Consider the following 15,934-nt stretch of genomic DNA (forward strand, 5'->3'; position numbering starts at 1 on the left):
GCACGCCTCCAGGGTTTGGATTTGGAAAGCAGAAATATAAACAGAAACAGTTTTGAAGTATAGTTGGCAGCTTGTGTTTCTGTGTACACTTTCAAATCTGGAAGGCTGCCTGGAATAAATAGAATCAATTATGTTCTTCGACAGTAAAAGGACTATAATTTTAAGAGAATTCTAGAGAGATGTTATTTAAATGCAACTAAGGGTACAAGCAAACACTTCAAATGAACACTACATCACACCTGCAATCCCTGACCTTCCAAAACCACCTTAAACTTTTTCCCCTGCCAAAAGCTTTGGGATACAACAGATGGTCACAAAGGCCAAACTCAACGACACCAGCCAATCAAATTGTATCCTTTTCAACTCATTACAGCCTTCCTGATCCATTCAGCACATTCTCCATCACTAACCTTGCTGAGCACCCAGACTATAAGTGATCAAATTTTGAAACTGCATTCAAAAATAGTAAATACCCATGGAGGAAGAAAGAAGGAAGTTAAACAACATACCTTCCCAAATAATGATTCCTACTTGCTAATATATATAATCTATTTTCTCATAGGACAGAAATCAGCTATAGTCTGATACAGCTGATATAATCCCTTATTTAGAATAAGAGATTCCAAGTTTAGAAAACTTGGTTTTGGTAAACTGACAGTTTTATCACCTCACAGCACTGAACTGTGCAGAACTACATAAAGCAGCATGGCTAACTCAATTTCAGTCTATTGAATATTTTATTACAAGTTACAGCCTACAATTATTTTCCTAACGCCTTCTTGAAGACATACAAATATGTTAATTCTGACAAGATTTACGTAAAACCATCATAAAGTTTGCTGCTACTTCTTCTGAAAGGAAGTCTTCCCCCTTGAGGAATGGAGCTCAGTGGGGGGAAATTCAGTAAGAATTGTACTGCAGGAGAGTCAATATTGGTTCCTAACATTAGTACCCAAAGAAGAAGTACTTCCTATGTTCATAATTTAAGCAAGCTAAGCTTGAGACAAATTAACTTGAGTCAAAAACCCACATATATTTTCCCCTAAAGACATCTGAGGCCTCTGCAGCTGTTTTCACCACACTTTCACACATAAAAGCCCTGTGCATCTACAGCTCAGCAGGACACCCTGGCAGTATTTTTAACACTGTAAGTGGTTTTTGTACGTTAACATTTTGCCAGAAGAATCTCAAACAGGAGTGTTACTGATCTAAGTTTTATGTGTCTTGCTAAAAGGAAGGACTGTTACCCTTCAGTACAGACAAAATCTACATTACAAAAACAAGCAAACAAGAAATGACTTTTCATGAGCTCTTCTATCAGAAAGCATGGAGAACCCTTCCTTGTTAAGAGAACACTCATTTTTACAGATTATCTGTTTACAGATTAGATTAAGTGAATTGATTTTCACTGTCTAGAGATTACTCACAAACATTATACCAGCTCCACATAGCTATCAATATTTGGCAATTGAGAGAGAGAGATATAAAACAAAAAAACCCCACAGTTAACTGATAAGGTGTTTTTCCCTGTTTTGTAAGTTATCTGTGGGCATGTTCTCCAAACAGAGGAGCTCCACCTATATGTCTTTTCCATATGTCTTGGAAAACAGGTGAAGACCCATGGTGCAAGCCTGTGGGTCATTCTAGAGGGGAAAAAAATTTTTTTCACCTCAAGAGACTTATTGTTAAGGTTGTCATCAGCACGACCACCTACAGTTACTCTTCAGGCTCTGCAAGAAAGCAATTCTTCCATCTATGATGTACCAACCAGCAAGTATAGAAGGAAGCAAGAAGCAGAAGTGTACTGTGCTGTAATACTGTATTAAATGTATAAAGTATGGGATGTTTATGCAAAGAGGAACACATTTCAATGACCGAGAACTGAATAATTTTGCATTGCTGTAAACATCAGCTAGTGTTTCAAAATCAATTCAAAAGCATAGACTAAACACTCAACGCAATTTTATCAGTCCATACTTGAAACTGAATTAGTCATTCAGTAAACTACTACACTTTAATTGAAGTCCATTAGTTTTTCCAGTCACAAGACAAATCCCATTACATTGCTTTCATAGACAGGACGTAGCAATGTTTTATAATAATTTGCAGTATCTTTGCTATCAAAGAGCTGCTCATTAGGGTTTGTGTCTAGATTTGATTTCTTCTCCAGGTAGTATTTTCCTCTAGACTCTTCGCATTGCCTTAAGAAAAGAGTCTTCCAGTCATTAAACAATCCAACTATATTTATAGATTGATTTACTGTGCACTCATGTGTAATTTGTATGATTTTCCCAATCCCCTGTCAAACTGACAGAAGTATCAACTACAGGTATGTCCCCAAACAAGCTATTTTAAACCTCTGTGGAATTCCCGAAACAAAAATTGGAGGGGAATAAAAAAATCCCTGGGGCAAGAGTAACACTTTTCAGAATGCAAGACATTTCAACTTTTCTGAAGATCAAATGTTTTAGTCTCCTCTTCAGACACATCAGGCACTCCAAAAACTCACCATGAAGAAAACTAGGCAGAGTTGCCTGTCTAATTTTGCTGCTGTCCAAACCTGCTGCGTTAAGACTGCCCCAGACTAGATATTTTCAGTACTGTCCTTTTGTTCTCCCTGCTTGCCAAGCTGGCATTTTTCCAAAACCCAGGAAGACTAGTACAAAGATGTCTGAAACTGTCCTCTATGAAAACATTATTACACACAGATTTAAACAGTAGAAAGAAATACTGCTTTGTTTAGAATAGAAAGCAGGAAACTGTTGTATTGCAGTTATGCCTTCTTATTTCTTACGTATTACTTTCATCATTATTTCACAGAAAGAGGCAAATACGCAGAATTCCTTATCTGATCACAAACAGCAGCCCAAGGGAAACAAACAAACAGAAAGATTTAACACTGTGGAAAACACATCTTCCTAACATTTAGTTTCCTTCTGAAACAGGCAAGTATTTCCAAACACTACCAATTTTATTTGTAGTTACCTACTTCTTCCCTGCAAACAACAGTGCTGAATACCTTTGCCTTGTTCTACAGAGCTAAAAAATCCTAATGTTATTGGTAGCATCTGTAGAATTACAGTACAATAGAAATACAAGATCATTCTTTCCTGGGCATGTAAAATCTCACTGGAAATTAGTGAAAAGAGGTTGCAGTTTAGTTAGATATGAGAACATGGGTTGACTACATTTCAAAGCTCTTTAAAGTTATCTTACATGCAGATTTTTATTTTGTTTCAGAAAATAATATTGTTGGATTCTGGTTGTAGTGACTTTCAGATACAAGGAATAAAATCAGTGGTGAGGTCATCCTGAAAAAAAACAACCTAACACACTATAAAGTATTGCCCAAGAGGTAATACATATGTATGTTAACTGTAACTGAAAAAATATCAAACAGCTGAAACGAAAACAAAATGAACAGTTTAAAAATATTTACTATTGCTGAAGTCTTCCCCCACCCCCCCCCAAGAAAACCAAAAGACCTTTGGAAATTCTTATTTTCAAATCCCCTTGCTCACCCTCCCCCATCCATGCAGGCATATCGTTTCTAGGAGCCATGAAAACAGGATCACGAGAAAGAAACATTTGAAAGTTGCTGGTGACCTCTACAACTCCCACTATGATTGTGCTTTTTCCCTAGGGATCCCATGACATACCAAGAGCAGAATCTCTGTCCTAGAACATTTTCTTCCAGTTAAAGGCAGATTTTTTTCCTCTTTGTTAAACAAAGGAAAGCCTGGAATTAAATCTTCCTTTTTAGTCTGAAATCATTCAGTAATTCCATTTCTAGCTTTACCTCAAAGGAAAGGATTTTGTTATTTATAGAAAACTAGTAGTCATAAAGCACAACAAAAAATTAGAAAAACAGCGCATCTTCTCTTTACACTTCACATATCTGCTTACTCATTATTTCAACCATTAGCTTGGTCAGCTATGTAGCAGGAGAATTACTCTCCCATCTGGCTCTGTACTGGTTGGAGCTGTTCCTCCAGAGCTAGGTGTGCACTCTGAAGCTCAGTGAGCAGCACTCAAATTCCTTCAAGCTCTTTAAATCAAAAGCCTTAAAGTTCAGCAACAAAATCAGAGCAACATGCCATTTTGTACCAATAGAAGTAAGTTTTTTCTCTGATTACATATTTTTCTTTAATAGTCTATTTTATGTGGGTGACAAACATTTTTTATGTAAACATCAGAAAGAACATGAAGTAAAAGCACACCACAATCCCTATTCTGCTCCTTGCTACAAATACTAAGGGTTTCAATGTTAGTTTTCACATGCAGAAGTGTTCTGCTTTTGGAAATTAGTGCAAACTGATGTAAACAAACGATTACTCTAGAACATCATTCATCAAACTAGATAGGTAATAAATGCTAAAAATATATATATAAAAATATAAAACTCCACCTTAAATAGTGCTGTTTACTTTTCTTCCCATGTTTCTTCCCATCCTCCCACCTTCCTGGGATATTTGGAACCCAGACAGTAAACATGATCTTTAAAAACAGGAAGCGCTGGCACACGGACAAGGACAAGGAACCAGAGCAGAGTGAATCCAGGTGTTCTCCACTCTGGTCTAGTCTGAATCTTCACCTAACATGAGCAGCTGTGTAGCAGAGCTGTAACTCAGATACTGGGCCCTTCCTGGTGCTGATCTCCCCCAGACACATCACCTTGGCTTTTAGAACTCCCTGCTGCAGCAAGACAAACCTCCAGTTGCATTGACAAAGAGGAAAGATTTCCTCTCCCACTGTCCATACCTAGAAGGGCAGGGAGAGATCTGAAATAAGACACTGGAGGTACTGCCAGTCCTCACACCACTACACTTCCCTCTCTACCACAAACAACATATCCAGAGGGTTCAATCGACAACATCCACCTGAGCAGCTTCTCTGGATGGAAGGCACAGAAAGAAACATGTGTTCCAAAGAAAATTTGGCCCACTTCTGTTTATTAATTTATATCCATCTTTACTCTGAAGATCCCCTCTGTGAGCCCTTCCTTTACTAAGAAGTAGCCGAAAAAGACATCAAACTCAGACTGACTTAGAGCATATTGTGTACTTCCCACATAATATTTCTTAGGATGGAGTCAGACAGCAACTTTAAATTGAGATAAAGGGTTTATTCTGCACTAAATTACTCCAGACCCTGAAAGCAACTAACGTGTAAAAAATAATTTGAGTGGCAGTGGATAGCAATACTGCAACTTTACAGATTTCTAATACTAAGCACAGAACAGCAAAATGGAAGATGGCAGTTTGTTTCATAGTCTGAATATAAGTTAGCTTTCCATTTATTCTATCTTAACTGACTTCTGTAGCCAAACAGCATTTATAGAAGTATGGGTTTAGTCCGCATGGACTTACTGAATTCCATTAGCAAAAATCATTATCTTTTATTTACTGGCAAACAGAGGATGGGCTGCAACTTCACTTTTGATAGAGCATTTGAAAGGAACCACATGCCTCAGCAAAAGCCATGGAAGTAGGTTTTTTTGTTTAAGCTCCTAAACTCAAAAAACAAAAAAATACATTCTCCATTGAGGTATTTCTTAACTCCCTCTTTAAAACCGTTTGTTGAGAGAAGGAAGTTTGTGGCAGAATTAACACAGGCACAGTCACCATCATGAAAAATTTCAATTCTGCAACTAAATACTCTTGTCCTATAAACAGCTGAAATTAATATAGTTCTTCGCAAATTGTCCTATACAAAGACACATGGAACAAGACAGCAGGGAAACAAATCCAGTTCCTTGCAAACCCTGCCCTGTAGTAGTAGCTGCCTACCTCTACACAAGCTATAATCACAACAGGAAAATACCATGGCTTTTCAAGAGTCAGAAATAATGAAGTACTACTCCCTAGTAGGCCTGTTTGTGATACAGAGTCAATGGTGATTAACTAAATATTTATTTAGCAGTAGATGATAACCTTGCTGAAAGATAAGCACCAACAGTTTTCCATAAAACATTATCAACAGACCTTTATTTACTCCAGCAGCAGACCAAGCCTGTCCTGCCTACCCCCCACACCAAGTGTGTGAGAGGGACAGTGTGATACTATTCAGCAGCAAGGCCTCTAGTATCACTGTGTGCTCCCCCCAGGTTTCATCTCCCTAAAGGTCACAGATTAGTTTGGCATACAGCACCTAAGCGCATCAGAAAACTGAGCCTTCTACATGAAACAATACTGTTGACTGAATTACTGATTTTGTAAGTGTATTTGACTGGTTTATATGTCACAAAGAAACCAAAGTTTCTCCAAAACCTTAAGGAGTTTAGGTTTATTCTTCTAGCTGTTGACTCTGAATAGGACTTTTCTCTGCATTTACAGGTTGAATGCCAAAGCAACATTCATGATTCTTGAGACACTAACATATTGGCACTTGTGCTCAAGAAGTGCAAACAAACATGATTCATTGTGACTATGTATGTCATTAGGTCCTGCATGCTTCAGCCTGAAGTATAAAAACAGCCATGCTAAACTGTGACAAATGGTTCTTCAGCATGTTTAATCAAATGTTTATCATTTCTGTACATATCTGTTAGAAGCATCTGCTTTGCAAACCCTATACTGTGCAAACATGAAAGCATGATTTCAAGCATGGGGCTACTGAGATATTAAGCTTGTAGTTAGTGCATCTCTTTCCTATACTTCAAGCTGTTACCCAAATTGTTTTTCTAACAAGGTCAGGGTACCAGCAGTTTGTGTTTACTACATGCAAAAGAAATGGCTAATATTTGCCTAAATAGATAGTGATTGCAATTAACATGAACTTTCCAAAGAAGAAAGTGACATAAGCTCATAGATATTTGAACAGTGAATACCAGCAACATCTCCATAATAGTTTAAAGATTTCTCAATTTCCCAGCTTGGTAAGTGACTTTCACATCCAGACGAAATACTTTGAGACTAAGGCACATGCTGCCTACTACTACACTCATAACTCTGTAAGGGATGCGTTAAAAAGTAAAACTTTTTTTAAAAAAGCCAAAAAGGTGCTGGCAGTAGTCAGCCATTGCTATTAAGAGAACTGTACACATCTGCACAAACAAGGAAGTATCTTTAATACATCATTCTTTGGAAACATTTCGTTAATGTTTTTGTAGGTGTGTATATTCAAAAAGACTGCACGCAGTTTTCAGCCTGGTGAAATTTAACCCTGGGATAGAACAGAAAAACCACAAAAACCTAAGTGTTTTGGATTTAATTTCAACCCATAAAAAACACCAATTAGGGAAGGGTGACTATATCGCAAATAATCTTTGTTGTTGTTGAAATAAATAACCTGCTCACATACCAGGACAGCAAGAGATTAGAAGCCATAATAATGGTTACGTTTCTCTTATCACCTTGAAGTTGCTTCTGATACTATCCTATCTGCTGATGTACAATGAAAGGCTTGGAAAAGTGGCGATAAAGGAGTTGAAGAGCCGGATTGCAAAGTAATTTGACAACACATTTAAGGAGAGTTTCCACAGTCAGGAATAGGTTTTACTATCCTTTTCTTCATGTATCAACTCTGCTGTTTTGTTGCTTGTTGGCTTCCGTTTTCATCCTTTTATCTCTTGGTGGTAGTTATGCCATCTTCCCCTACATGTCAAAACATTCCAAGTTGGAGGTATCTAAGATCAAGGGAGTGCTGCTGAGCAGTGATAACGACATCAGTGCTTTATCCTCCATTTCAGAGAAACTTGAAGAGGAAGACTAGTTATTAGAATTTTGCTAACCACAACCCTGGTAAACAATTAAACATGAGAAACACAGTTAAACTTTACCTTCTCTATTAAAATGTTAAAATCAACTTTAAGCATTTTAGCTAGCAACTACTTACAAAAAATTCACATAACTGGTTAACTTTTATCATCTACAATGACAGCATTTCAATTTCACACATTACTATTTTACACTGCAACACAAACATAGCTTATTATAAAATCAATCTTTGTATAACGAACTTGCTAGTCTAAAAGTGGTACTCACAGGCACCCTGTTCGGACACATCCTCAATTATACGCCACAATCAAGGCTATTCAAGATGTCTAGATGTTGCTTAAAAATTAGCTCTTTCACTTAGACACTAGAGGTTTTCTTGGGACAAGTGCTCTTCTACAGTACTTAACATCGAAATTGAAGGAGATTTCAGAGGTGACAGCATAAAATTGCAAGCAGATAAGATACAATATATTAATCACCTTCCTCCCACCAGTGGAGACTGCCTTGATAAACTGGTAAGTGGAACTGGTTGCTCAACATCCATATAAACTTTTCAGAAGACAGAAGAGCAATTTTCAGTTTTATTAGTATGACTTCCACTTTTATAATCTAGCCACAACATTTGCTGATTATTCTCTTAAGAGCTGGAAACATAAATACAAAAATGAAGAGTAAGTGGTATGTTTTATAATCTAAGCAGTTTAATGACCACAACAAGCATATTTTAGAGTAATTGGAGTGGAAGTTTTTACTTCCCTTTTCCCAAAGGAAGCTAGCTCTACCGAGAAACTTCTCCTTATGTTAGCACTATTAAGTTAACAGTGCTAACATTAATCTTTTACACTATGCCTGTAGTCAAGAGTCAAGTTAGTGTTTTCCAGCTTTAATGAAAAGTAACTAAGTGGCACAAACACTGAAGTTGGATAATAACATACCACATCACACAAAGCATATTTGTTGAGTTTGAGAAAGAACAGTTCATCTCCAATCTGCTTCCTTGGAAAGCCATTCTTTACCCTCTGCTCATTCTTACTTTTTTTTGTACTTGTATTTTCAAGTGTTCAGTGCTTAGCTTGCCTACACCTTTGCAAAGATCAGTCACCTCACTTTTCTATTAAGTCAGATGTCAAAGTCCCAAGGTACAGAAAATTCTATTCTATTAGATTCAGATCACAGAACAGGCAAGTATTTCTACTTATGGTTGATTACTCTCAGATGAAATGCTGAATCTTGAATATTTTCTTTTCAGTAATGTTCAAGGTTTCTTGGTTTTTGAAGAAGGAATAAGGTTCCAACAAGGAGTAAATTTTTGCTCACAGATTCAGCATCCTCTGTAATACCCACAGCTAAACAGATTAGTTTAAGACACTTTTCCAAGACAACAAATGCAATCTCAGCAGAAAATCCATTTCTGGAAGGACTGTTACCCAAGTTAACAGCAAGAGTTAAAAATTAGGAAGTCTTGGAACACATTGGGCAAGAGTCATTCATCACCACTAACTGCCACATTAAGTAATGTCAAAAGATGGACTAAGAAGTATGGAAATAGCAAAAACAGTAAGTTTTTTGACATGTTTAATCTAAGGAGCAACCTTCTAGTTTTCTTTTTTGTTTGGACTTCAAGAGAAAACACCCAAGGGATTTTTCTCTACATATCTTTGCCTTAGAAGAAGGTCATAATGTACAGCAAATGTGACTCAGCTGTCTCAAAATTTCAGGGAGCTTTACAGTAAGTCTTAGTCAATTCAATAAGTCTCCTGTATTCGACAAATATGCTTTGTGGTTACAATGCTCAAAAGCTAATTTGCAAGCTTTTCATTAATCAGAAGCTGTAAGCAAAATGGCCAAAGTTATCCTACATAAAATGATCAGTTAATTTAAGGAAATACGTTAATGCTAGACAAAAAAACCACCAAACAAAACCCAATCTCTTTGAGGTACATCTAACCTTCTATTGGTAAAAAGCAACGGGGCATGAAACAAGAGATGGCTGAACCTCAAGTTCTATGTTTAGCCCAACTGTTCCTAAACTAGACTGAAGTAGTCATTTATTTCTATTGCTGCAAGTTAGCAACATGCCAGAGAGGCAAAAGCTTCAACAGTACTCCATCATTCTCCCCCCTTCAATTTTATAAAGGTAAGCTGGCTTCCTTGAATTTCATTTTTATATTTCTAGAGTTTGGGTATTTGAGTACAGTTTTTCAAAAACAGACTATAAACATTCCCAGGGAGTGTACTTAGCAGCCATAATTGACAAAGGGCTTTTATTCTCCACTTTACTGGCTTTAAGAAAAGAATGCTCTTAATAGAGAACAAGCGATGATGTCCACTGTCTCTCACATTTCTTGTTTGAAATACACAGGCTTCTCAAACTGCCTTTCACAAAAATCTGCATCTAGAAAAATACTTTTCTAGAATTGAATTGTAAATGCATGCTATATAAAAGCAAACATACTGGCTGCAAAACCATTAAGTACTGCTTAGACTAAGACAGATTCAGAACTACATAAACTATACTGTCTGCTGCATTTCCCTTTGACCACAAGTTAACTTACAGGATTTATAAAAACGACTTTTTATTTTTTCAAAACAGTTTAATTCTCTCTACCCCCCAGTTGGGTTTGATTTTGTGGGGTTTCTTTTTTGGTTAGGTTTTTTTGTTCGTAGTTGTTGTTTTTTTCAAGTTAATACTATGGCAGTGGTGCAGGAAAAAAACCAGTTAATAGTTCAGAGTACTATTTCTGGTTCACTTAACACTCCCATTAGCCATTCAGAAATAATTTATAGAATAAATTCAGTTAGAGGGAACCACTGGAGGTTATCTGGACCAACCCTGTACTGAAAACAACTCACATATGTTTGGTGTCCAAATAAATATCAAGAGAAACAAATCCATTTTCTCTCTCCACTGCTCACATTTGGATTAGGATACTACAAAGAGAAACTTGTAACAGAATTCTTTGCCATGACACATTCAACTTAAAGGGCAAAAGAAAATTCCCATCCAGTTTTAGCATAAATATTTTTGTGGCCTCTTCTAGCCATAGCTACAGTATCAGACAGGCATCATCACTTGGAGCAGCTGGATGTCTGGCTTTTTAAAAGGATGAGACAAAACTCCCACAAGCATGGAATGCAATGCATAAAAAGCTGCAAAAACCCCAACAAACCCTACCTTAGCTTACACCACAAGCCATAAGTCTGTTTCTTCAGTCAGCCAAAGGACAAACTCTTATTCTTTCCCTAATGCTCCCCCTCCAACTCAATCACACACACAAAAAATGCACATATGGCCCGTTTTTCCTCATCTGGGAGATTTACTAGATCTCACACATTTTTCAGTAATTACAGAACAGTAAGTATTAAGACAAAATTTAGTTTTACAATGGTATTTTGAGATTAAACTGGAAAGATTAATTTTGCAGTATTCCTGCTCCAGTTATAAATCATAAAAATCAGTTTCCTCAGCAGTATCAAAGTTTAAAAAAATTTTAGCTTCCCCTCACCCAAATACCACATTTTTCAAATGCCCTATTAACTACAACCTTTGTTAACCTTCATTAATGTACACAACTAGGCAAAGCAAACATACATATAATACCCATCTAAGAGATCCTAGTATTTCTTGAATGATTTGCAATTAATGTATCATCATCCCAGTTTTCTTTCCCCCAAAACAGGCAAGAAAAGCAGTAACAACAGTCTCCTATTTGGAAGTGACTGGTATTTGCAAGGTGTTCAGATAACCAGGTATTCCTGGTACGCAGAGCATCTGCACCATAAGTCTAAAAGACTACATAATGAATTGACATTTCATGTACATCATTTTTAAGAAATCAGTTTTTGCATATGAAATGTCAGCCTTAGGCTTGTTGTCTAGCCATTTATAAAATCTTCAATTTCTTTCTGAATTAAAAAGGTTGTTCAAAGCTATTACCCATGACCAAGCCATTAAAAATCATGCTACACATTTGAATCTGAGGAACAACTGTCATCAGGAAGTCCATTCTTTACGCAATAACACTTTTTAAAGGTGTTATTTTCTTCCAACAACTGGAAAGCTCTCATGACATACTCGGTCTTGTGAGATGGCATGACGGTAATTGTTGCAGACATTTCTATTCTAAAGCTTCCAGCAACTTTAAAAAAGTGAGTTATCCAGGAAGGAGTAGCCCCTACTTGCTTCCAGAAAGCAGTAATAGCCTGATTGTCAGAGAAACAGTTAACTAAGTATTTAACTACTTTATGACTTCCAGTAAAGCACAGCTGCTTTGTAAACAGCTCAGTTACACCACCTTTCCCAAAGAATACTCCAGAAAAACAAAACGCTCAATGTCATTATGCATGAAAGTAAATTACATACAACAAGAAGCAAAACAAATTTGCTATTAACACAGAAGGACAATTTGAAGCAGTCAAACAACTAAAACGCCTTAGCATGGATTTGTAGGCTGGGCTTAGCGTGCTCTGAAAAAATACGAAAACACTGTTTCCAGGTTGCTAAGAATGGCATCGAGTTAACACCTATGAAATGCAGGGCATCTGTTCCAGTCAAATTTCAACTGCAGCTCTGAAGTTGCTGTATTTATTGTCTTAATGAAAAAAGCAGAATGCTTCATGGATCACATAAGGAATTGTGCGGCTTCATAAATTCCTCTGTGAGCACTACAAGCTTGGTTGATGTGTGGTTTGTCAATGTGACGACACTGGCTAAAATATGCTTTCAACTAACCATTATGGAAAAGTTTGCCAATGTTATTGTTTGAGAATAAAGTTATTTATTGTGAAACTTTAAGTTCACATGGGGTTTTACTTCAGAAAAGCTTATCCAATCAGTGCCCCACAGTAGACAAACCATTAAACCCCATCATCCTGAGTAGTGAAATATTCCTAGGAACTAACCATCTTTACACACAAGAGGTAGACTTTGATTATTACTGCATTATAGAATTGCAGCATGGAATCAGCTGAACCACAAGTATGAGAACATCCCTGAAAATTAATTGTGAGGTGGAAGAAATAAAAGAATGATTCAGATCATGATGAGAAAGTTTCTAACTTTAACCAATGTGATGAATTTGAAAGCCTGCTAAAGCTCAACACAGGGATGTGAGGGTACAAGTAACTAACAGAACAGAGTCCAGATTCCTTCTTTCAAGTACTACAAAATCCAGATTCAGCATCTAGTTTACCACTCCTTTACAAGTCTGCTGCAGAACGCTCATAACTGCAAAATTAACTCAAGCAAAGCTGTCAATTAACCCAAGCATACTGTCTATTTTAAACATATGCTTTCCTTGTGCTTGAAGATGCACTGTTTATAAAGTAACTTCTGTTCAATCACATCTTTAAAGTCAACAAGGAAAGAGTTACAGAGGAAGAAGATGACAGAGACATAGGAGTATTAGTAACAAAAATAAGAGGTCTGATACATTAATAATTTCAGGAATGCTGAAAACAGCAGCAAAACCCCCCAAGAACAACAAACGTGCAGCTTGTATTAGTTTGATAGAAGCTTTGTTAACATTCGGTCTACTAGAAAATACACAAGTACTGGTAAGAAACAGCAGTTTCTTAAATAACATCAATAAAAAGAGATCTCTGGATAGCATGAAATAAGACGTTTTTACAGGTAGTATTGATGTGACACGGCTACTGCAAGTGGACTGCAGCTGGAAACAGGAGATTTGTATGCCACCACTTCATACGCATACCCAGTCTGAAGAGGCTCTGTTCCCAGTATCATTAACTGGCCCAACCGTGAGCCTACACACACTCCATTGCAAGAACTTCTGAAACATCTTCATACAAAACAGCCATATGTCGGGCGTGGGGGGAGCCACACTCGAAAGCGACAAGCCCCTACGGTTTTTCTTTCTCCCAGGTCACGTCCCTACGAGGAGAGACCCACAAACCAGGATCTGGCGGAGGAACGCCTTGGAGCTCTCCCAGCCGAGGGAAGCCCCACCGCAGCGCTCCTCCGGGAGGACGCAGCCGCGCTCCGACCCCCCCTCAACCACCCGAGGGTCGTGCTTCCCCCTCCGGCTGCTGAAGGCGAACCAGACGCCCCACAGCCTAGAGAAAGCGGCGCCCCTCCCCGCCACCGCCCGCCCGGAGTGCCGGGAAGCCCCCGACCACCGCCGCGGGACGCCCCAGAGAGCGCTACCGTTCCGCGGGAGAGCCAGGCGGCCCCAGCACCGACCCTCGCCTCACTCACCTCACAGGCGCGGCCTCCCCTCCTGCGAGCCGGCCCGCAGCCGCCGCCCCGACGGGCAGGGCAGGGCCGGGCAGCGCCCCGCAGCGCTCGCAACTCCTTGAGCCGCCCCACAGCCACCACCGCACCCCCTCAGCAGGCAACCGTTCCGCTCCCCTCCCCCCCCCCCCCCGCCCCTCCCCGGGCGCTGGCGGAAGCAGCGTCCACAACCCCCACAGCGCTGCCGGAGCCGCCTCCCGCCCGGGCAATAACAGGAAGGGAGCGGGGCCCTGACCCCGGATGGGGATGGCGCCGCCCGCCGGAAGTGGAACCGCGGCGCGCGGGAGGAGGGGGAGGGCGGAGGCGTCGGGGGCTGCACGGCGCGCGCCGGCGGAGGGGCGCGGTGTGACGTCACCGCGCCGTCCCGTCAGCCCGGGGCCGCTCCTGCGGAGCCGCCGCCTCGGTGTCCTGCCGCCGACTTAGCGCGAGGCGTGCGGGGCCCGCGGGGACAGCGCCGGGGTCCACGAGGCCACCGGACCGCCAGCGAGGGGTCGGAAGAATAACGGGCCCGTCCTGCCCCAGGCGGGCGGGGGGTGCAGGCCGCGCCGCGGCGCGGGCCCGACGGACGGTGCCTCTGTCCCGTTTATCACCATAAACCCGTTAACCCTCCTCGGTGTCCGCAGCCACGGCACACGCAGGACAAGGGGTCTGACCGAGTCCAGGGCGCTCTTGGCCCTTCTCCCCACTGGATCACCAATCGTTAAAGTTTTCTTTAACATTTGAGCTGCTGCTGGGATCGAGTCACTGTACGTGAATCCAGTATTTTGTTAAAAGAGCGGCCTACCAAGTAAATACACAAATTAATGAAGAGATAGAACATTTTAAATGTACAATCCCTGGTGTTTGGGGTTTCAGGGTCTGAAATGAGGGGTCTGGGCTAATTTAGCTTGGTGAGAGCCAACAGGACACAACAAGCGAGGATCAAGGATCCTCTTGAAGTGGTGACAGGACGGAGGTGACAGGGATAACCTGGAGCATTAATCAGGAAGGCTTCTTGGTTAATCACTGTTTTTAAAGGGATATTTACCCTCTCAACAGGAGAGACGGCATAAAGCAAGTTTTGGAGCCAGGTGTGAACACCGTGGGGGCATCAGTCAGTGAATTCACATCCTTGAAACGCTGCCCCAGGGCCCAGCACCAGACCGAACCCCAGGCGGGGCGGGGCCGAGCTGCCGCAGGTGGCACCAACTTCGCAGGTCATGGCAAAACGAGCCCCAGCAAACATGCAGCAGCAGTGGTTCCCATTAACACACCTGGCTGTAAACTGCCCATTTGCTGCTTCTGCTACACGTCACCGCGGTTTGTGATTCTGACCTGCAGCGATGTATCTGATAAATGGGATTTTTTTTTAAGATCTCACAAAAATCAGTAATGAGTGGGGCTAACTGATGGACTCCCAGGTGGGTTGGCTGATCGCTATCATGGAGTCGTGGTGATAGTGCCAGCTTGTTGTGACCTCAGTGCTTTCTTGTTCCAACAAAATGGGAGAAAATCAACAGAAGCTCTGTATGCTTTGAAACAGAGCGGCCCAACCATAAGGCGAGGCCTGCACTGCTGTCCTTGGTGGCTTGAGGAGTAATTAACTCACTTTGGCTGTGAACAGCAGGAATAAACTGGAGATGTTTATATATGCAAATGCAGGTTAATTGCAATTTCTGCTGTCAAAAACAGAAGGTGCCAGAGAAGCAAAAAATAAATTATATGACCTTGTGTAAAACAACAACTTGGGATTTCACTGAGCGGTTCAACATCTGGAGCAACTTTTCAACAATGTTTTAGCCTGCAACGCCAAAAAGCGTGTTTCAGTGACTGCACGTTTCTGTGAGATTATTTCAGAAGCCAGATCTGAAGAGCCAGCAGCTAGCTGGGACCGGAGGGAAAAACGGGAGTGGCCGGCGGTGTGCCTGGGTCACCAGTAAGCTCAAATCCGCGCTGCAGGGCTGTAACGCGAGCGGGGCAGTCG

General features: G+C 40.5%; 1 protein-coding gene across 8 annotated transcripts in view; it reads right to left on the bottom strand.

The window, feature by feature from the left end:
- Positions 1-14,088, bottom strand: part of PIK3CA (phosphatidylinositol-4,5-bisphosphate 3-kinase catalytic subunit alpha) — a 47,183-nt gene extending 33,095 nt beyond the window's left edge. For 2 of the 8 annotated variants that reach the window (XR_012624327.1, XM_074834221.1), the window contains exon 1: positions 13,936-14,088. The gene's annotated coding sequence lies outside the window, so the exon portion shown is untranslated. Of the gene's footprint in view, positions 1-2,509; positions 2,748-3,521; positions 3,539-3,659; positions 3,679-4,408; positions 4,729-7,302; positions 7,702-13,432; positions 13,612-13,935 lie in introns of those variants that run through there. The other 6 variants (XM_074834227.1, XM_074834222.1, XM_074834225.1 and 3 more) reach the window with 6 other exon arrangements.
- Between the last annotated feature and the right edge of the window lie 1,846 nt (positions 14,089-15,934).

This window comes from Strix aluco, chromosome 9 (genome assembly GCF_031877795.1).
Source record: "Strix aluco isolate bStrAlu1 chromosome 9, bStrAlu1.hap1, whole genome shotgun sequence".
Lineage (NCBI taxonomy): Eukaryota > Metazoa > Chordata > Aves > Strigiformes > Strigidae > Strix > Strix aluco.